Source organism: Hyperoodon ampullatus, assembly GCF_949752795.1.
Source record: "Hyperoodon ampullatus genome assembly, chromosome: X".
Taxonomy (NCBI): domain Eukaryota; kingdom Metazoa; phylum Chordata; class Mammalia; order Artiodactyla; family Ziphiidae; genus Hyperoodon; species Hyperoodon ampullatus.
The window spans coordinates 71,317,794-71,340,714 of record NC_136913.1 but is presented as its reverse complement, the minus strand read 5'-3'; the positions used below and the strand labels follow the sequence as shown (position 1 = coordinate 71,340,714).

General features: G+C 38.3%; 1 protein-coding gene across 2 annotated transcripts in view; it reads left to right on the top strand.

The window, feature by feature from the left end:
- RPS6KA6 (ribosomal protein S6 kinase A6) overlaps positions 1–22,921 on the top strand; it is a gene marked incomplete at both ends in the record, with an annotated part of 161,879 nt that overhangs the window by 8,585 nt on the left and 130,373 nt on the right. The gene's annotated exons all lie outside the window — the stretch shown is intronic.

Genomic DNA, 22,921 nt, shown 5'->3' with positions numbered 1-22,921 from the left:
TTATTTGGGGGCATGTGTCCCTTTTGCTTTTATTTAGTGCTCTTCTACAGTCATTTTTGCTACATGGGAAAGGAAATATATTTTCCCAATGAATTGTCTTTGAATTTGGGTCTCTTAGTTATTGATATAGAAATAATGAAGAGTCTACATGTTGGTTTTCTGAGTTAGCAAGTTACCCTTCAAGTTGCTAGTGATGGTTGTGTTTGATTTTGTATATTTCACCTCCAAGTTTCTGAGGTGTATGCTAAAATATGGCAGAGAACATAAATGGCTATTGTAGCAGTAGTAGTAAAATTTTGAAATTAGGTTTATCCTCATTGTATTCATAATGAGATTATTCAGAAGCTGGGTAGCAAGATAAATAATAGCATATGTGACCAATTTTAACAGATACATGTAAGCAGTCACTGGGAAACATGGGCTTGGCTAGATAACATAGGACTGCCTTAGGCCCTTTTATTTAAACTTTTGGGCTCTGTGTTGCAGAGTTATTATTAAGAGGGCCATGGCATGACTCTTTTTCTAGAAATAACAATGTCTCTGAAGATACAGAGTGATCCTGAATTAGGGTATTATTTTGAAGACTCATCCCAATTGAATAAATTTAGTAACTTTAGAGTCATTGTTTCTTTTTAATTTGAGAGAAACAGAAATGTCATCATCATTATTTCAGTTTTTACATTTTTAGATTCTTTGTTTTTAAAAAGCAGTGTACTTGACTCTCTTTGTTTTAAATCCTTGTAACACTTAGTATGGCACAATGAAATACTGAAAATGATTTGACTGAATTATGCCAGTTCCAAAAAGTGAACTAAATATTCATTAGTCTCTTACTAAGGTTAACAACTTCTAAAAATCTAACATACTCTTCTTCCTGCCTTAAGGGAGGTGATTATCACAAGTTTCTGTCAATAAAGTTATTGGTTTCAAAAAGCATGGAAAATAAGAATCCATTCTGCTGGCCTTTTTGTTTTTTAATTTACAGGGTACAAGGGACATTGGAGTAAAAGTAAATTGAAAATACAGGTTGAGTGGTATGAAATTATGAATATAATCTGGATGAAGCAATATTTGTGTGTACTACAGCAATTATAATCCCATAGAGTAGATAATTTTAGTTTGTTATTTGCTAGGCCAACTTGGTACACTTTTGTGCATTTTTAAAAGTAAATTCTTCTAATTACTAAAAAAATATATATAGTTTAGACCAAGGAGTGGTAAACTTTTTCTGTTAAGAGTCAGATAAATATTTTAGAGTTTGTTTGCCTTTTATAATCTCTATTGCATATGTTTTAAACAATCCTTTAAAAATAAAATAATATAAAAAAATAGCCTATGGGGCCCAGTTTAGACAAATGGCTTTAAAATGTGGTTTGCAAAGTTAAGTTTGTACTAATCTGCTGACAAAATTTAGGGTTAGGAACCTTACTGAAAAAAATATGAACCTTTGAAATAACTTCCATGCAATATATGAATTATCAAGAATTTATCCTTTTTTTGAAAAAAAAATACCTTATGAGTGACCAAAGCTATGTGTTTTTAAAATGATTTTGAAGAAGTTCAATTTCTGTTGGCTCTTAGATTTTAAAATTGAGTCAGAAATGATAAGGAAAATGACTACTGGAAATACTTCATGAAATTAAGTTTCAAAGTTGCTTTTAAATGTTTCAAGTAAGAAAATTAATAAAAACTAAGGAAAACCTATAGCAGTTACTTATTACTGAAGTTATTTTTACATTTAATTCATTCAGATTACAAATTCAGTCATTCCATTCCACAAATATTTTTCCAGGATCGATTATATTCTAGATAATATGCTAGATATTGGGGTTACAAAGAGTCATAAGGCATGGTCCTTTCCTCAGGGAACTTACAGTGTGATAGAGGAATGGAACAGATACCTAAGTAAGACAGTGTTTACAGATAGAAGTCTGTGTGTGGTAAGGTGGAAGGAAAAAAGAGAAGATGTGACACTGAGTCTTGATAAAGGCGAGTTAACATTCAAAAGCACAGATATTTTGGAGATTAATCCTTTGTTAGTTGCTTTGTTTGCAAATATTTTCTCCCATCCTTAGGGTTGTCTTTTTGTCTTATATATGGTTTCCTTTGCTGTGCAAAAGCTTTTAAATTTAATAGGTCCCATTTGTTTATTTTCGTTTTTATTTTCATTACTCTAGGAGGAGGGTCAAAAAAGACCTTGCTGCAATTTATGTCGAAGAGTGTTGTGCCTATATTTTCCTCTAAGAGTTTTACAGTGTCTGGCCTTACATTTAGGTCTTTAATCCATTTTGAGTTTATTTTATTTTATTCTTTTTATGATGTTATCTATAGGTTTTTTTAACATCTTTATTGGAGTATAATTGCCTTACAACACTGTGTTAGTTTCTGCTTTATAACAAAGTGAATCAGTTATACATATACATATGTTCCCATATCTCTTCCCTCTTGCGTCTCCATCGCTCCCACCCTCCATATCCCACCCCTCTCGGTGGTCACAAAGCACCAAGCTGATCTCCCTGTGCTATGTGGCTGCTTCCCACTAGCTATCTATTTTATATTTGATAGTGTATATATGTCCATGCCACTCTCTCACTTTTTCACAGCTTACCCTTCACCCTCCCCATATCCTCAAGTCCATTCTCTAGTAGGACTGTGTTTTTATTCCTGTCTTACCCCTAGGTTCTTCATGACATTTTTTTCTCTTAGATTCCATATATGTGTGTTAGCATACGGTATTTGTCTTTCTCTTTCTGACTTACTTCACTCTGTATGACAGACTCTAGGTCCATCCACCTCACTACAAATAACTCAATTCCATTTCTTTTTATGGCTGAGTAATATTCCATTGTATAAATGGGCCACATCTTCTTTATCCATTCATCCAATGATGGACACTTAGATTGCTTCCATCTCCTGGCTATTGTAAATAGAGCTGCAATGAACATTTTGGTACATGACTCTTTTTGAATTATGTGCCCCTCCCTCACCCTGGCCTGAGTGAGCAAGAGCCACTGAATCAGCTGCTCCTTTTTTTTTTTTTTTTTTTGCGGGCCTCTCACTGTTCTGGCCTCTCCCATTGCGGAGCACAGGCTCTGGATGCACAGGCTCAGTGGCCATGGCTCACGGGCCCAGCCGCTCCGTGGCATGTGGGATCTTCCTAGACCGGGGCACGAACCCACATCCGCTGCATTGGCAGACGGACCCTCAACCACTGTGCCACTAGGGAAGCCCTCAGCTGCTCCTTTAAACCCGTCCTTTCTGAGCGAAGAACAGACGCCCTCCCATGACCTACACACAGAGGCGGGGCGAAATCCAAAGCTGAGCCCCGGGAGCTGTGCGAACAAAGAAGAGAAAGGGAAATTACTCCCAGTAACCTCAGGAGCAGCAGATTAAATCTCCACAATCAACTTCATGTACCCTGCATCTGTGGAATACCTGAATAGACAATGAAACATCCCAAATTGTGGAGGTGGACTTTGAGAGCAAGATTTATTATTTTTTCCACTTTTCCTCTTTTTGTGGTGTGTATGTGTATGCTTCTTTCTGAGATTTTGTCTATATAGCTTTGCTTTCACCATTTGTCCTAGGATTCTGTCCATCCATATTTTTGTTTTTGTTTTTTACTTTTTAAATTTTTTTCTTAATAATTATTTTTTATTTTTTTATTTCAACAAATTTATTTTATTTTATCTTACTTTATTTTATTTCATTTTATCCTCTTTCTTTCTTTCTTCCTTTCTTTCTCTCTCTCTTTCTTTCTTTTACTAATTCTTTCTTTCTACTTTTTCTCCATTTTATTCTGAGCCGTGTGGATGAAAGGCTCTTGTTGCTGCAGCCAGGAGTCAGTGCTGTGCCTCTGATGTGGGAGAGCCAACTTCAGGACATTGGTCCACAAGAGACCTCCCAGCTCCATGTAATATCAAAAGGCGAAAATCTCCCAGAGATCATATCAACACCAGCACCCAGCTTCACTCAACGACCAGCAAGCTACAGTGCTGGACACCCTATGCCAAACAACTAACAAGACAGGAACACAACCCCACCCATTAGCAGAGAGGCTGCCTAAAATCATAATAAGTCCACAGGCACCCCAAAACACACCAACAGATGTGGACCTGCCCACCAGAAGGACAAGATCCAGCCTCATCCACCAGAACACAGGCACTAGTCCCCTACCCCAGGAAGCTTACACAACCCACTGAACCAACTTTAGTCACTGGTGGCAGACACCAAAAACAACGGGAGCTACAAACCTAGAGCCTGCAAAAAGGAGACCCCAAACACAGTAAGATAAGCAAAATAAGAAGACAGAAAAACACACAGCAGATGAAGGAGCAAGATAAAAACCCACCAGACCTAACAAATGAAGAGGAAATAGTCAGTCTACCTGAAAAAGAATTCAGAATAATGATAGTAAAGATGATCCAAAATCTTGGAAATAGAATAGAGAAAATGCAAGAAACATTTATCAAGGACCTAGAAGAACTAAAGAGGAAACAAGGAATGGTGCACAACACAATAAATGAAATTAAAAATACTCTAGAAGGGATCAGTAGCAGAATAACTGAGGCAGAAGAATGGATAAATGACCTGGAAGATAAAATAGTGGAAATAACTACTGCAGAGCAGAATAAAGAAAAAAAGAATGAAAAGAACAGAGTACAGTCTCAGAGACCTCTGGTACAACATTAAGTGCACCAACATTCGAATTTTAGGGGTCCCAAAAAAAGAAGAGGAAAAGAAAGGGACTGAGAAAATATTGAAAGAGATTATAGTTGAAAACTTCCCTAATATGTTAAAGGAAATAATTAGTGAAGTCCAGGAAGCACAGAGAGTCCCATACAAGATAAATCCAAGGATAAACATGCCAAGACACATATTAATCAAACTGTCAAAAAACTAAATACAAAGACAACATAAGAGCAGCAAGGGAAAAACAACAAATAACACACAAGGGAATCCCCATAAGGTTAACAGCTGATCTTTCAGCAGAAACTCTGCAAGCCAGAAGGGACTGGCAGGACATATTTAAAGTGATGAAGGAGCAAAACCTACAACCAAGATTACTCTACCCAGCAAGGATCTCATTCAGATTTGATGGAGAAATGAAAACCTTTACAGAAAAGCAAAAGCTGAGAGAGTTCAGCACCACCAAACCAGCTTTACAACAAATGGTAAAGGAACTTCTCTAGGAAAGAAACACAAGAGAAGGAAAATACCTACAATAATAAACCCAAAACAATTAAAAAAATGGGAATAGGAACATTTTGAGTTTATTTTTGTGTATGGTGTTAGGGAGTGTTCTAATTTCATTCTTCTACATTTAGCTGTCCAGTTTTCTCAGCACCACCTAATAAAGAGGCTGTCTTTCCTCCATTGTATTGGGTTGGCCAACAGTTTTGTTCAGTTTTTTTCTGTAAGATGGCTCTAGTAGTGCTTAGTTGTCATTTCAAAACAGTTTTATTAGATTGTATTGTGACAGCTGTCATAGCGTGCATTTAAAAAACATCAAAATTGGTGAATTTTTGTGTAGCCATTTTAATATTGAAGATTAAAGGAAAACAACATTTTCGGTGTATTATGCTTTATTATTTCAAGAAAGGTAAAAGTGCAACTGAAATGCAAAAACAGATTTTTGCTGTGATTGATCAAACATGTCAAAATTGGTTTGCAAAGTTTTGTGCTGGAGATTTCTTGCTGAACGATGCTCCACAGTCTGGTAGACCAGTTGAAGTTGATAGCGATCAAATTGAGACATTAATTGAGAACAATCAATGTTATACCACGCGGGAGATATCCGACATACTCAAAATATCCAAATCAAGTGCTGAAAATCATTCGCACCAGCTTGGTTATGTGAATCACTTTCATGTTTGCGTTCCACGTATGTTAAGCAAAAAAAACCTTCTTGACCGTATTTCCACGTGTGATTCTCTACTGAAATGTAACAAAAATGTTCTGTTTTTAAAATAAATTGTGATGGGCCATGGAAAGTTGATACTGTACAATAATGTGGAATGGAAGAGATTGTGGGGCAAGTGAAATGCACCACCACCAACCACACTAAAGGCCAGTCTTCATCCAAAGAAGGTGATGTTGTGTGTATGTTGGGATTGGAAGGGAGTCTTCTATTATGAGCTCCTTCTGGAAAACCAAATCATTAATTCCAACAAATGCTGCTCCCAATTAGACCAACTGAAACCAACATTCGACCAAAAATGTCCAGAATTAGTCAACAGAAAATGCATAAACTTCCATTAGAATAACGCAAGACTGCATGTTTCTTTGATGACCAGGCAAAATCTGTTACAGCTTGGCTGGGAAGTTCTGATTCATCTGTCATATTCATCAGACATTGCACCTTCAGGTTTCCATTTATTTCAGTCTTTACAAAATCCTCTTAATGGAAAAAAATTCAATTCCTTGGAAGACTGTAAAAGGCACCTGGAAGAGTTCTTTGCTCAAAAAGGTAAAAAAGTTTTGAGAAGATGGAATTATGAAATTGCCTGAAAAATGGTAGAAGGCAATGGAAGAAAATGGTGAATATGTTGTTCAATAAAGTTCTTGGTGAAAATGAAAAATGTGTCTTTTATTTTTCCTTTCAAACTGAAGGAACTTTTTGGCCAGCCCAATATATTTTTGCCTCCTTTGTCATAGATAAGGGGACCATAGGTGTGTGAATTTATCTCTGGGCTTTCTATCATGTTCCATTGATCTATATTTCTGTTTGTGTGACAGTACCATGCTGTCTTGATTACTGTAGGTTTGTAGTATACTCTGAAGCCAGGGAGCCTGATTCCTCCAGCTCCATTTTTCTTCCTCAAGATTGCTTTGGCTATTCGGGGTATTTTGTGTTTCCATACAAATGGTAATTTTTTTTCTAGTTCTGTGAAAAATGCCATTGGTAATTTTATAGGGATTGCCTTGAATCTCCAAAATATACAAGCAGCTCATGCAGCTCAATAACAAAAAAACAAACAACTCAATCAAAAAATGGGTAGAAGACCCAAATAGACATTTCTCCAAAGAAGACATATAGATGGCCAACAAACATATGAAAACCTGCTCAACATCACTAATGATTAGAGAAATGCCAATAAAAACTACAGTGAGGTATTACCTCACACTGGTCAGAATGGCCATCATCAAAATCTGCAAACAGTAAATACTGGAGAGGGTGTGGAGAAAAGAGAACCCTCTTAAACTGTGGGAATGTAAATTGATACAGCCACTATGGAAAACAGTATGGAGGTTCCTTAAAATACTAAAAATAAAACTACTGTATGACTCAGTAATCCCACTACTGGGCATATACCCTGAGAAAATCATAATTCAAAAACAGTCATGTACCCCAATGTTCCTTGCAGCTCTATTTTCAATAGCCAGGACATGGAAGCAACCTAAGTGTCCATTGACAGATGAATGAATAAAGAAGATGTGGCGCATATATACAATGGAATATTACTCAGCCATAAAAAGAAACGAAATTGAGTTATTTGTAGTGAGGTGGATGGACCTAGGGACTGTCATGCAGAGTGAAGTAAGTCAGAAAGAGAAAAACAAGTACTGTATGCTAACACATATATATGGAATCTAAAAAAAAAGTGATTCTGAAGAACCTAGGGGCAGGACAGGAATAAAGACCGATGTAGAGAATGGACTTGAGGACACGGGGAGGGGGAAGGGTAAGCTGGGATGAAGTGAGTGAATGACATGGACATATATGCACTACCAAATGTAAAATAGATAGCTAGTGAGAAGCAGCCACATAGCACAGGGAGATCAGCTCGGTTCTTTTTGTCCACCTAGAGGGGTGGGATAAGGAGTGTGGGAGGGAGATGCAAGAGGGAGGAAATATGGGGATATATGTATATGTATAGCTGATTCACTTTGTTATACAGCAGAAACTAACACACCATTGTAAAGCAATTATACTCTAATAAAGATGTTAAAGAAAAAAAAAAGACACATGCACCCCAATGTTCATAGCAACACTATTTACAATAGCCAGGATATGGATGCAACCTAAATGTCCATCAACAGGGGAATGGATAAATAATATGTGGTACATATATGCAATGGAATATTACTCAACCATTAAAAGGAACGAAATTGGGTCATTTGTAGAGATGTGGATGGACCTAGAGACTGTCATACAGAGTGAAGTAAGTCAGAAAGAAAAAACAAAAAAACAAATATTGTATATTAACACATATATGTGGAATCTAGACTCAGGTAAAGATGACCTTATTTGTCAGGCAGAAATAGGGACACAGAGGATAAATGCATGGATAGCAAGGGGGAAAGGGATGGAGTGGGAAGAATTGGGATATTGGGATTGACACATATACACTATTGGTACTATATATAAAATAGACAACTGATGGGAACATACTGTATAGCACAGGGAACTCTACTTAATGAACTGTGGTGTCCTAAATGGGAGGGAAATCTAGAAAGGAGGGGATATATGTATATCTATGGCTGATTCATTTTGCTGTGCAGTAGAAATTAACACAACATTGTAAAGCAACTATACTCCAATAAAAATTAATTTAAAAAAATAACATTGTCAACAATACACAAGAAAAAAACACAGGTAACCTGAAATGGTAAATACTTCAATGATCCTTCATATTTAAATTTGGACTCTGTTTTTATGCTTTGATTTGAACATGGATGTGTTTTATCAGCTAATTTACTTTATAGCAGAGTCTCATATTTGTTTTTAAATACCTGACTAACGGAATAGCTCAGAGGCGGTTCTCTCTTTCCCAACCCGAGACTCTCTTTTAAAAAGATAACTCTTTCAGGGGAATTCCTGTGCTGTCCAGTGTGTGACCACCTAGAGTGGTGGGATAGGGAGGGTGGGAGGGAGGGAGATGCAAGAGGGAAGAGAGATGGGAACATATGTATATGTATAACTGATTCACTTTGTTATAAAACAGAAACTAACACACCATTGTAAAGCAATTATACTCCAATAAAGATGTTAAAAAAATAGAGTCTGCTTTTGTGGTATGGACATATATACACTACCAAATGTGAAATAGATAGCTAGTGGGAAGCAGCCACATAGCACAGGGAGATCAGCTCGGTGTTTTGTGACCACCTAGAGGGGTGGGATAGGGAGGGTTGGAGGGAGACACAAGAGGGAGGGAATATGGCGATATATGTATACTTATAGCTGATTCACTTTCTTGTACAGTAGAAACTAACACACCACTGTAAAGCAATTATACTCCAATAAAGATGTTAAAATAAATAAATAAATAAATAAATAAAAAGACTCCACTCTTTCTATCCCTGGTCGGGGAACTAAGGTCTCACAAGCCATGTGTTGCAGGCAAAAAACTTCCCCAAAATAATAACTCTTTCAGATCGATTTGAAACACAGTTGCCCTTTCTTAAATCTTCCCTGAAGCAGTGACAGTGGTTAGTTGGGTATGTTTGAAAGGACTAACCTATTGGGGTAAAAACAATAGGAATATTGTATAATTAGAAAGCCATAAAGATCAAAGCAAATCATTTTAATGAATATTGCAAGTGCTATCAAATTATCTATAAGTAGTCTGTTGACTGTAGAATTCAATCTAAAAGATTAAAAATATAAAAAGTCTACTGGGGAAATGGCTATAATTATTAATAAACCTTTGAAAATATTTAGTAGTTTAAAACTCAGGATGCAAATTAAACCTTCTATGTGGAAAGCAAAACAAAAATACTTATTTTTGGAAATGCCCAACTAAAAGACTGTTAGTGAAATTGATAAAGTGTGTTATGGTAAAAATATACAAAGATACTTTTCACTTCTTTCCAATTTGTGATTCTTAAAGTAAGGCATCTATGCATGAATGTATGTACCTTTATGGGTTGATTTGGAAGATTGTTTTCAAGTTGACCAAAAATGATTCTATCATTATTTAAGAGTAATGTTCCCACGATAGTATGTCGAAATTAAATCTATTAAATCAGTAGCATATGATGATGTAGCAGTAATTTTTGACTCACAGATATATTATTTTGCACACAGGTAGCATTATGCACCTTTGGTGAATTATTAACTAAAATGTTTCATATACTTTTTTCCTGTATTTTCTTTTTGGCAGGGAAACATTCACACATCAGGTATTTATTGAACACATGTCAGACACTGTGCCAACTGCTTTAAGAACATTATATTAATCCTGAAAACAAAATGGGGGTTATCATGATAATATGTTTTGTTGTTGCACAGTGAGGTAAATGTGGGTGTTTGGAAGCTGGATCTGACATTTCCAGGTAACCTCAGGATTCCCTTGGAACAAATGTTCCTAAGGAACTGTTGGGCATTTGGTCTAGTTCTGTTGACCAAACAGGGAAAGGGAACTGTGGATTTGAGTAGATGGACACAATATGCTAGGGGAATAGATGAATTCTAAACAAGACATGGTGGGGTGATACCAGTAAGGTTGGAGGTAGCTAAGGTAAGGGGATCTCAGTATTCAGTGAGTAGCCTGGGGCACTGATGATACATCCAACAGTCTGTTTGATTTCCTGCAGTGGCTAGACTTTGGGAAATGTGGACTAAGGGATTATTTTCCCAGGCGTAAGGGGTCTGTATGGATATTAAGAGAGACATTATAACAACATAACTCTAGTGAAAGAACGATCCCAAGAAAAGTCAGCCATTTTAATATAAAGGGGAGTAAGGGTGGCTCATTGGCCTTGGTTATTGAAAGAATCCCAAGCTGAACAGATTAATCAGATGGCCAAGAATTGGGGCCAGAGGCTTATTCCCATCAGAGTTAAAGCAAGATCTATGGTTTTCATAGAATTACCACCAACAGAGGATGCCCACTCTATGTAGTAGGGCACAGAACATTAAGAAACCTGCAGCCACAAGGAAGAGTCCCAAAAGTTCAGTTCTATAGTCCTTCAAAACTAGGGGACCAAAGGGCCAGGGTCACTTTTTCTGAACTGTCATTCTAGGTGTAAACCCATTCATGAAAATTTTCACTCTTTGAAAATGTGTCTAATATAAGAAGGAGTATAAGGAGAGTGGTAGGTTGATGCATCACCAGATATTACATAATGAAGGAGATATCACAACTCTATGGTGACCACAATTAGAACAAGGGTAATGAGAGAAATTTCATTGCTGGGGATCATGGAGAGTACTGGCCTGGTCCAGAGTCTTGGAAGAGCCATCTATATCAGGTGTCATCTGTTTCACTTCTGGGTCCATTTCAGCTTTAGGTCTCCAACTGTTTCAGAGGCCCACTCAGGAGGAAACACCTTTTTATTTTTTTTTATTTTTTTTTTTTTTTGCGGTACGCGGGCCTCTCACTGTTGTGGCCTCTCCCGTTGCGGAGCACAGGCTCCGGATGCGCAGGCTCAGCGGCCATGGCTCACGGGCCCAGCCGCTCCGCGGCATATGGGATCCTCCCAGACCGGGGCACGAACCCGTATCCCCTGCATCGGCAGGCGGACTCTCAACCACTGCGCCACCAGGGAGGCCCAGAAACACCTTTTTAAAATGTGAAAATTTAATCCAAGATAAAATGTGAAAAATTAATCCAAGAAGCAGTGCTTTTTTTTTTTTTTTTTTTTTTTTTTTTTTTGTGGTACGCGGGCCTCTCACTGTTGTGGCCTCTCCCGTTGCAGAGCACACGCTCCGGACGTGCAGGCTCAGTGGCCATGGCTCACGGGCCCAGCTGCTCCACGGCATGTGGGATCTTCCCAGACCAGGGCACGAACCCGTGTCCCCTGCCTCGGCAGGCGGACTCTCAACCACTGCGCCACCAGGGAAGCTCCAAGAATCAGTGCTTTTAAGTTAGCAGCACAGGGGTTGGTTAAAAATATTATGATAGAGTCCCTTCCATCTGGGCTGTAAGGAGTCCTTTAAAAGATGTATTTTCCAATAAACATAGTCCCCTGGTTATAAATTGTGGTGGTCTATACCTTTGTCCCCTGGGAGCACAGTGTGAAAAGATTTTTCAACCAGGTGCTCATTTTTCTTTAGAGCTTTAATGAGACTTTGACAATAATGTAAAAGGTCTCCCTTGACTAGAAGTGGCTCATACAGTCCTGAGTCATGAATCATGGGTCTTCCAGTGATTATTTCAAATGGTGACAGTTTCTGTTTTCCAAAGGTTATAGATCTTCAGTTTAATAGAACTATGGGTAGCAATTTAAGCCAACGAAGGCTGAAGGCCTTAGAGTGTTTTGCCAGTTGAGTTTTGATAATGCCCTTGGTCTTTCCACTAGACCAGAAGATTGAAGATGACAGGCACAGTGGAAATGTAATACAGGCCAGATCACAAACAGCATTTAGAATTTGTCCAGTGAAGTGGGCACCTTTATTACTATGTAACTCCAAGGGCATTCCCCAAGTAGGAATGATCCTTTCCAACAGTATTTTGTCTACTGCAAGGGCAGTTGCTCGTTTGTAAGGAAATGCTTCTAACATGCAAGCCATGTTACATGCAAACCATCACCAGAACATACCTGTATCTTTGAGAGTGAGGCAGCTGGATAGAATCCAGTTGCCAGACAGCAAAGGAACCAGGAGGCAAAGGAAAGTGGCCTTGAGAAGTATGAGTAGGTTTTTCTGCATTGTACTTAGGTCAGATCTGACACCTCTGACATATTTCGGTTGCTACTGTGGGCAAAGGTTTCGAAAAGTATTGTTTTCCCCAGGCTTTCATTTTATCAGTTCCCCAATGAGTCATTTCATATGTTAATCTTAACATGGTTTCTTGAGTGACTTCATAAAGAGCAAGGCAACAATTTGGCCCATACCAAAGCCCAGTATGTTGGTCAAATGTGCATCCTTCAGAAATCCTTAGCTGTAGCATGCAATTGCCCATCTCTGATAATGCCCTTTCAATCTTGGTGTCCTTCCAAGTAGTAGGTAACACAGTGTAAATAGAATGACCAACAGGAGGAGGTTCCTTTATGGAGCCTGAATCTTGTAATGCTGCCACCTTAGTGGCTCTATCTGCTCTATCTGCTCATTAGTCCCCTTTCCTTCCTCATTGTTGTCTTTGGAACATGCTAGGACCATTATTATTGTCATTTGTTGTGAGCAAGATTGCATCCTGTAAGGCCTTAACAAAGGGGCCACTTTAAATTTCATTTCCCCCTGAGGTCAGGAGACCTCTGTGTTTCTAAAGCATTCCAAAGTCATGAGCTACTCCAAAAGCATACCTGCTATCTGTGTAAACGTTAGCATGTTTGCCAGAGCCCAGAGTGCAGGCATGAATGAGTGCTTATAGTTCAGCTTGTTGGGCTGAAGAAGTAAAGGGCCAAGCATTGGATTCTATTAAAGTGAAGGGAATAGTGATAGCATACCCAGTTTTCAGATGCCCATCATCATTTCGTAAGTAGGGGTCATCGGAAAACTAAGAAGCATCGGAGTTGTCTAAAGGTGTTTCTTGTAAATCTGGATGTGGACTAGTCAAAAGATCAGTTGTGGTTATGCAGTCATGTGGGGTCCCATCTGTTGGTGATGGTAAGAGAATAGCAGTATTTAGGGAGTTACAATGAGACAAAGTGACATTTGGAGAGGAAAGCAATAAGATTTCATAAGATGTAAGTCAGCTAGCAGATTGTGTTGTGTATAGTGTGAGTTCCTGAGCGCCTCAACAGAGTGAGAGACAAACACTTGTAAAGAAGACCCTATAACTGTCTGTTCTGTAGTCTGCAGAAGGGCAGCAGTGGCTGCTGTTTCTCAAAGGCAAGGTGGAAGTCCTTGAGTTACAGGTTCCAACTGTTGGCTATAATAGCAGATAGGCATGCTTTTGTCTCTGTGCGGCTGAAGGAGCACTCCAAGGGTATTTCCATTAACTTCATAGTAGAAAGGGAAGAGAATAATTAGGATTTCCGAAAGCAGGGTCTGTGGCCAACTGAGTTTTTAAAGTTTAAAAAGCTGACTCAGCCTCATGATTCTAAACAAGAGGATGTGTCTCTTGTCCTTTAAAAGGGAATAAAAGGTTTTGCATAAAAGGAGAAATTGGGAACCCCACTCCTATAATAGCCTACTAGCCCGGGAAAGCCTCTCAACTGGCATTTGGTGACAGGAAGGGGAAACTGTGATATGCCTTGGATGTGTGTAGTATCCAGCATTAGCCCTTGAGGAGTAAACAAATGACTCAAGCATCCTACCTTGGTTTTGTTGACTTAAAGAAAAGCACACAACATAAGAGTTGTGAGTTGAAGTTTTATTCAAGGACCTTAATGAACACCTTTTTATATGCCCAGGAGACAGCCTCTCCATAGTTCTGAGGGAACTGCTCCACAGAGGTAGGGAAGAAGCCAGTATATATATGATTTTTTAGCTGGAGAATACGTGCAGGCAAACATAATGCATCTTCCTAAAAGATTTCTGCTAGTCATGAAGAACAGATATCTCAAGTTATGATTTTAGTGCTTTTCTATGTATGGGAAGATGCAAGAATCTGGGTTCATTAAAATTCTTCCTGAGATATATATCTAACTATGTAAGGGGACTGCTTGTCCAAAGCACAGAGCATCCTGTTATTGTCTTAATTTCCTCTCAGACCGTGCTGTTGGTCAGTGACTGCAGTGGGTTGTGACTTAATCCTTGTAGAACTGGGTGGTGAGCAGAAACACTCTTTGCCCTTCTTTGTTTATATCTTGAACAAATTGGAACTTAGCCCTTGAGACCTTATGTTCTTTATGTGCTAGCTGAGTGAGGAGCTGTAGGCTATCCTTGAGGCTTGCTTTCTCAATGGGGGAGCATAACGAAAGGTCATCACCATATTGCAGTAAAGTAGAGCCTTGGGCAAAATATAAATTGGCCAAGTCTTGTCTCATGATCTGTGAAAAATAAGTAGGGCTTTCTGTGTATCTCTGAGGCATAACGGTCCAAGTAAATTGATGTCCTTCCCACATAAAGGCAAACAGGCACTGACTATCTGGGTGAACAGGAATGCTGAAGAAAGCACTACATAAATCTCTGACTGTAAAGAACAGTGTGTTTAGAGGGATTAACGAGAATGGTATGAGTGTTGGGGACCACAGGGTGACACGGTATGACTGTATTGTTTATAGCTTGAAGATCTTGAACAAAATGCCAACCTTGACCATGAGGCTTGTATACGGGAAGAATTGGTGTGTTGCAGGGACTGGGGCATGGGCTCATTAGGCCCTTCTGGAGGTGTGCCTCTACAGTGAGATAAATTCCTTCCAGGGCCTCAAGCCTGAGAGGGTATCATCTGAGGTGAGGCAAAGGTTTATTAGGGTCTACCTGGATCTTAATTGGTAGTGCTGAATGAATGCATCCTATGTTATTTAAAGAGGTGGACCATAGATAGGAAGAACAGAATTTCGCAAATCCTTGTGATTGGGAGTTGACAAGACAGGAGCAAGGAGGGGATCTCAATATTAGGACTAGAGCTAGAAGTAGACCTGGAGGAGTCAAGGATTTGTAAGTGTATTTCCCCTTTTGGGGAAGAGGAAATATTAGGTTGTAATTTTTCCAGGAGGTCTCAGCCCAAAAGGTGTACAGAAGGAGCAAGAAGGAACTGGTGAGTTCCCTAAATAGAGCTTATCTTGAAAGACAAGAGGACCACCATTTGTACTTTTTCTGTACTCTGAAGAAGGGGGGCCTTGAGGCTGGTGGGGTTCAAGACAGACAAAGTTGCTCCTGTGTCCATAAGAACAGTAATAGCCTTGGCTCCTAAAAAAGGTCCAGTTCTCCCAATGGGAGTACTGGGAAGACCCTGAAACTTTCCTCAGAGCATCCCTATTCATGAGTGTACAAAAATGAGGCACTTCTCAAATTTCTCAGAAAGTTCATGATAAAAGTCAGAGCAAGGGGTCTCGGGCTGCCAATAAGACCTTCTTTTTAACTTTAGGCAATTCTTCCAGTGGCCAGTCTACTTACAATAGTGGTAGGCACTTGGCTTCTGGAAGGGGCCCTTATGGGAACTCTGGTCTTTCCATTGAGGTGGCCACTGAGCAGCAGCAGCCAGTTGATGCAGTTGCAAATTCATGATTTTAGTGGTCTTACAGGTTTTTGTACATTTGATTGTTAGATAGCTGATTAGCCAAATTGACTAGATCAGGAGAGACCACTGTTTCCCAATTTGATTGTACCCATTTCATCAGCAGTCCAAGTTCCTCATCTAGTCCCCAACAAAAATTGAATTAAAAAGGGTTGAATATTGTTTACCCCAGCATGTAGTCTAGAGTTTTCCCAGAATACTAACTTTAGGTATGAATGATAATCATGGACAGTTTTATCAGGTTTTTGTGTATTAGACTGAATTTTCCCCAGTCAGTGGGGTGCAGAAAAGCCTAAGAAATTGCTTCATGAAGGGCTCGAGCCACCTGAGAAGCTGGTGCCATCACACTGATGTTCTTTCTGTGGATATCATCTAAAGGGTAAAGCCAGCTGGCAGTAGTTTGCAGTGTCTGGCTTGATTTTCTCCAACTAAGATTCCTTTTAGTTGATACAAGTCAGAGAAGCCTGGATCATAGGTTTATATCACAAGGTTAAATTCTGCAAAGTGGAGGGTGTCCTCAGTGGCCTTGGAAAATTCCTTGGCTATGACCCGTAATTCTGCAGGGGATGAAGGCCTGTAGTCTACCAGATAACAAATGTCATCAGTGTTCAAAGTAGTGACAAAGGGAAAGGTTTTTATGGGAGGGCTAGGAGGTGGGGGTAAAGATTTTGGAGGAGGAATAGGAGAATCATAAAGATAGAATGGAAGCTCAGCAAATTTAGGATGCGTAAGAGCCAAAGGAGAAAGAGGGGAGGAAGAGGGTTCTTGAGCCTTTTCTGGAGTATTTAGATGAGAGCATAGATCTTTATTTGCAGCAGTGAGTTTGGAAACAGTATCCTGAAGTGAAGCAGTTTTAGATTTGCAAACCTTTTGGGTTTCATGAGCTCACTGAGAGGCTTCAATGTACTAATTGAAATAGGCTTCCCATTCTATTTGTTTAGTTTAAAACCCTTTAGCTTCTAATTGTGCACATAAAAAGGCCAATTTTTGAAATTTCAGAAGTTCCCCATTGTAGCCAGATGTTATCTCTGGTATACCGTTGCCATTCATGTAGCTATGCACAAGAGGCAGCACCATACTTTTTGTACAGGAACCCAGCTGGAGTCCCAGATGGGCAAGAATCCTCCCCCAAAACAGTCTTAGACTGTGAACATACCATTATAGTGCACTCACCAAAAGTGAGCAAGCCCTTAAGCAATTGACCAAACAAAAGGCACCCAGAATATGGGCCTGATTCTCAACCTAGGAGGGAGGTTTGGGGTTGAGAGGACTAATTACCCAGACCCAATGCCACTGGGGAGGCGACCGAGCACAAGGGGCTCATGTAAGTATCTTGCTCGAATCCACGGTGGCTTTGGAGATGGGAGGAAGACTGCTTTGGATCCCAATTCTGACACCAAAAATGTCAACCAAAAGGACCATGAACTGTAAAGAGGCAAAAAGACAGTTTATTTGGGGTCTTAGAATTGTAATTCGGGGATCACAGATTCTGGAGGAACCCAGAATAGTGTCCCACTGGAAGAAAATGACAGGGTTTTTTATAGGAAAAAGAGGGCAGTTAACATAGGCTTTCATAGGTTGTTTACCAAGAATTTGGATTGGAGGGTAAAATTGTTCTTTACATACAATTGGGTTTTGAAATGCATTTCATCCATTACTATGGAAAGGTATGTTTTCTTTAATCTAGAACAAATCCAGTTCTCAGCATTATTCTTTCCTTTGAGCGACACAGGAACTATTCAGCTGTTTTAACTTAGAGCATTCAGCAAAAGTCCAGCATGAACAGCAAACATGGAGGTCCTCAGGTCACATGTTATTCATTCCTGACATAGTTCTTCTCACAATTCATACGAACTTTCCCAAAGTAACCTGGATGATATTTGTAAAAGTTGATCCTGTGTTGATGCATGCCACCAGCATTACCCTGGCCTCCTGGGTACTTCTGGTGTTTGCCAGTGCAGTCATGACTATGGCTCACGTGGCCCTTAAGTGTTTGGGTCTTCCTTAGTCTGGATGGCATGTCAGCAGCCAAGATCTGTGATCAGTGATCTTTGATGTTACAGCTACAATTCACTGAAGGCTCAGATGATGGTTAGAAGTTTTTAGCAATAAACTACTTTTAAATTAAGGTACGTACATTGTTTTTTAAGACACAATGCTATTGCGCACTTAATAGACTACAGTATAGTGTAAACATAACTTTTATATGCATTGGGAAACCAACACATTTGTGTGACTTGCTTTATTGCAATAATCTCTTTATTGTGGTGGTCTGGAACTGAACTTGCAATATTTCTGAGGTATGCCTATATACAGACAAAGACCTTTGTTTTAGGCAGATGTGGACCCACCTCCAAATTTAGATCTGATTTGCTGTAGCTATTTAAATGAAGTGAAAATAATTAAAGAACTCTTGTTTCTAAATCTGTCAGCAGCTAACCTGTAAACATGAAGCTTATTTGAGAGAGAAAATTTTCTTTATATGTGAACTTCTTAAACATTTTTAACATTAGGTACTATATAAATATAGGACTTTTGTCTACTGGGTGGAATTTGGGGATCCTGGAGACTACTTGAAAGGTTATAATATTATCAAATTTGTTGTGAATACTGGTGTCCTATGTATGTTTTGTTAATAATTTATATCACCCATACTTCTCACTTACCTTGTACCTTGTTCTTCCTTGCTCGTTTATCTCTCTACTTCTTTCTTCAGTATATCTGTCAACACCAAGTCATGAGCTTCCTGAGTTTGACACTGACAAACAGATGTATGCTTAATAGTGTTAGCATGGCCAGATTGCAGTCTTTTTACAAAACTCTGTGCACTTATGTGTGCATTTCCCACACCACCTCCAATTCTAAGGATCTGAAGGGAAAATATTTTTTCTCAGTTTAATTTTCCATGATGAGCTGCTTTTGTCATTAGCAGTAAGAAAATGATAGTTTTGGGGTGACCTATATGATTTTCTGAGATCAGGTACTTTGACTCAGTTTAGTATTTCTATTTGTCCAGAGTCTTTTAAAGTGATCTATTTAATTATTTTCTGAGAGGATGAAAATAATTTAAAATAATTCTCCACTAGGCTCTGATATGAGAGGGTGTTCACTTGGGTTTGAGTATTTGAGTAAATTATTACTGTCTTTATAATTGTTGATAAGCTTTTCAGAATCTTATGTAGGAAATTTTTTCTTCCCTATTTGGCACTTAATTGGGGGAAACAGCCTATCTGCTTGTTTATTCAAATTATAAATTTTATTTTTGAAATAAAGGCTTATCATCCCAGAGAATTCTGAAAATGTTTTTGTTTTCATGCAGGTAAAAATGACTTAATTTATAGTAAATATCACTGAATACTTAGGTCCTTTATAGGAATGAATATTCTTATGCTTCATGCTAAATTAATCATAAGATGGTATGAATTGGAAGTAACCAGTAACTGAGGTAACAGAGGAAAGCAGTATTACCTTTTTCTATGGATAGTCCTGAGAGCCATTTTGTAGTAAAATTTCAATTATCAGTATTCTGTCTTAATATTGGTTTGTGGACTCTCTTGCTGAATGTGCCTTTTCCTATATGCTAGTGATGAATTCATTACCGTGTTTTTTTTTTCATCCCCCATAGTCTATATGTGCTTTTGAGTTAAGATGATAAATAATGGTGCTGTTTATTGAAATCGGGAACCCTGGAGGAAAGCAGATTTATGTGTGTGTGTGGGGGGGAGATCACTAATTTGTTTTTGTATTGGTTATTTTTGAGACATGTGAGATGAGCAAGTGGAAATGTCAAATAGGCAGTTCGTTATATGGATCAGGAGCTCAGAAGAGTAGTGTCTGAGTAAATGTGAGTCATGTCAGTAAATTAGCTATCTGGGGAAAGAATGAGGAGCGAGATGAGAAGGTGAGCCAAGTCCATTTCCTGAGGATCTACAATGTTTCAAGGATACTGAAAAGAGCAAAGAAATTGGAGTAAAATAAAATTAAAGTATGGTATCACAAAAACACAAATAGAAGAGAGTGGTTGGTCAACTGTGACATGCTACAGCAAGGTCAAGTAAGATAAGGACATCATTGGTGATGAACCATCATTTATTTGGTTCTTGTTGAGATTTTAGAAGAAAGGTGCTAGTCAAGTAAATAATGCAGGGTAAATTACTCTTTAATAAGTTAATTTTAAAATTTACCTACAGTAAAATTCACTCTTTTTCATGTAAGGTTCTGAGCTTGGACAAATACATAGAGTTGTGTAACCACCACCACAATCAAGGTATAGATTAGTCCCATCATTCCCCCCCACCAACCCCCGCAATTCCCATTGGTGCCTACCCCTGGGCCTAACCTCTGACAACTGCTAATCCCTTCTCCATGCCTTATAGTTTTAGCTTTTCCAGAATGTTCTATAAATGGAATCATACAGTATGTAGCCTTTAGAGGCTGTTTTCCCATTTACTATATAATGTATTTGAGATTCACCCATGTTGTTGAATATATCAATAGATCATTCCTTTTCATTGCTGGATAGTATTCCCCCTTCCTCTCTCCCATTCCCCTGGAAACTAGTGATATGAATTATTTCCCTATAGCATTTTTCAGTGTCATATACATGTAATCATACAATATTTAGCCTTTTGGGTTTGGCTTCTTTGTCAGCACAATGCATTTAAAATTTATCCAGTTGTTACAAGTATCAATAGTCTTTTCCTTTTTATTGAGTAGTATTCTATTCTTTCTCCACGTTGAAGGACATCTGGAATGTTTCCAAAAACGTTATGAACAAAGCTGCTATACACATTCATGTATAGAGATTTTTATGTTAACATAAATTTCCATTTATCTCAGGTAAATATTTTCCTACTGGTTTCTGACCTCCATGATTTCTCATAAGAAGTCTGCAGTTATTTAAGTTGATGTCTATGTAATGTGATTTTCTCTCATTACTTTCAAAACTTCTTCCTTTTTTTTCTTTTGATTTAGAGTAGTTTAATTCAAGTATGTCTTGAGGTGGCTTTCTTTAATTTTATACATTTTGGGTTTCACTGAGCTTCTTAAAACTGTAAATTTATAGTTTTCACCAAATTTGGGAAATTCTCAGCCTTTTAAAAAATAGCTTTATTGAAACATAATTCACATACGACATAATTCACCCATTTAAAATGGACAACTTTGTGTATACTTAGTATACAGTATTCACAAATATGTACAACTATCACCACAGTCAATTTTAGAACTTCTTTGTCACATCAAATAGAAAGCTTTTACTATAGTTTTAGCTATCACCTCCATCTCCCCATCCCCCAGCCCTAAGGAGCCACTGACTTACCTTCTGTCTCTACAGACTTTCCTCTTAACATTTTATGTGAATTGAATTGCCATTATTTATTTATCTTTTTCTGTATTACTGTTTTCTTTTTCTGTGATGATAATGATATAGATTTTAGATCTTCTGATATTGTTCCACATGTCTCTAAGACTCTGTTCATTTGCTTTTAATAATTTTTACTCTCTTCTTCTTATTGGTTAATTTCTATTGATCTGTCTTCATTTATTATTTCCTCTGCCATCTCCATTCTTTTACTGAGCCCATCCAGTATTTTAAAAATATTTCATACATTGTAATTTTTAAAGTTATTTACATTTGATTTTTTTAATAATTTCTTTTTCTCTGCCTATAACTTTTAATCTTCCCATTCAAGTGTGTATATTTTCACTCCAAAGAGCATAGTTATAATAGCTGCTTAAAGTCCTTGTTAGCTGTTTCAACATTGGAGTTGTCCTGGAATTGATACCTGCTGATTTTGATTGTTTCAGCAGACAGTCTGTGTGGTTAGGTTCAGACTCCCAAGTTTTATCTCTCCCTCTCTGGATGATGGTTCCAATGTTAAATATGTTTTCAGAGTGTTTGGGTCAGCACCCTGCATTTGCCACTTAGTGCCTGTGCTAAGTCAGTGGTTTAGTCTGAGACTTGAGCAGTGATTGATATTGCAGTTGTATTTTCAAAGCCTTTTTTAGACTTCTTTGGTTCTATTCCACACATGTGCAGTTTGCTGTTGAGGCCAGGACTGTGTCTGTTCATACACAGAATTAGGGAATATCCTTTTCCCATTTGATCTCCTCCATTATTTCCTCTACGGATTCTCCAGTTGACATGGACCTTTTATTCTTGTTCCTCTGACCAGAAATTTGAATTTCTCGCATAGTCTTAGCCTTTCATACTGTTATGTAGCTTTGCACTGTTGGGGCTGCCTGTTGGGGTGAAGTGAAGGAGAGAGTGAAAAAAAAACAACAACAGGGATTACCCCCCATACTATTCTTATATGAGCCTCTTTTTCTGGTTCCTCTGACCAGAGAGAGAGGTTTTCTCATAAATGAGGCTTGCCTTGGAGCAGGAATGACAGTCAAAAAAGGGAAAAAAGTGGGAAAGAAAGAAAAATGAGGGTTCTCCTTATGCTCACCAGCTCAAAAGTGTGTCTTTTTCTGGTCCTCTGTTTAGAAAGTGGGATTTCTCTTGGAAATTTTGTTCACACAGGCATTCCATGACTCAGTCTCTCCTTGGTTCAAAATCAAGAGATAAAGGTGAAAAGTAAACCCAAGAAACTCACCAAAGTAATAGTTACTATTCAAAGTTTGATTTCCCTTCCTAATCTGTTTGCTATTATTTAGTTTTCAGAGTCCTCAGGTAGTTGCTTTTTGTGTTTTGTCCAACATTTTTAGTTAATAATCAGAGGAGAGAGAGTCTTATTCCATCTTGGCTGTCGCCAGAAGCTCTATTTAATTTACTTTTTTCTTCTCTCTTTCTTTTTTAATATTTTAAATTTTTCTGTGGACTCATAAACAGACAGTGGTAAAATTTATTTTTTAGACCATCTTGCTGTTGCTTAATTTTCAAACATCTTAGATCAGTGGTTGGC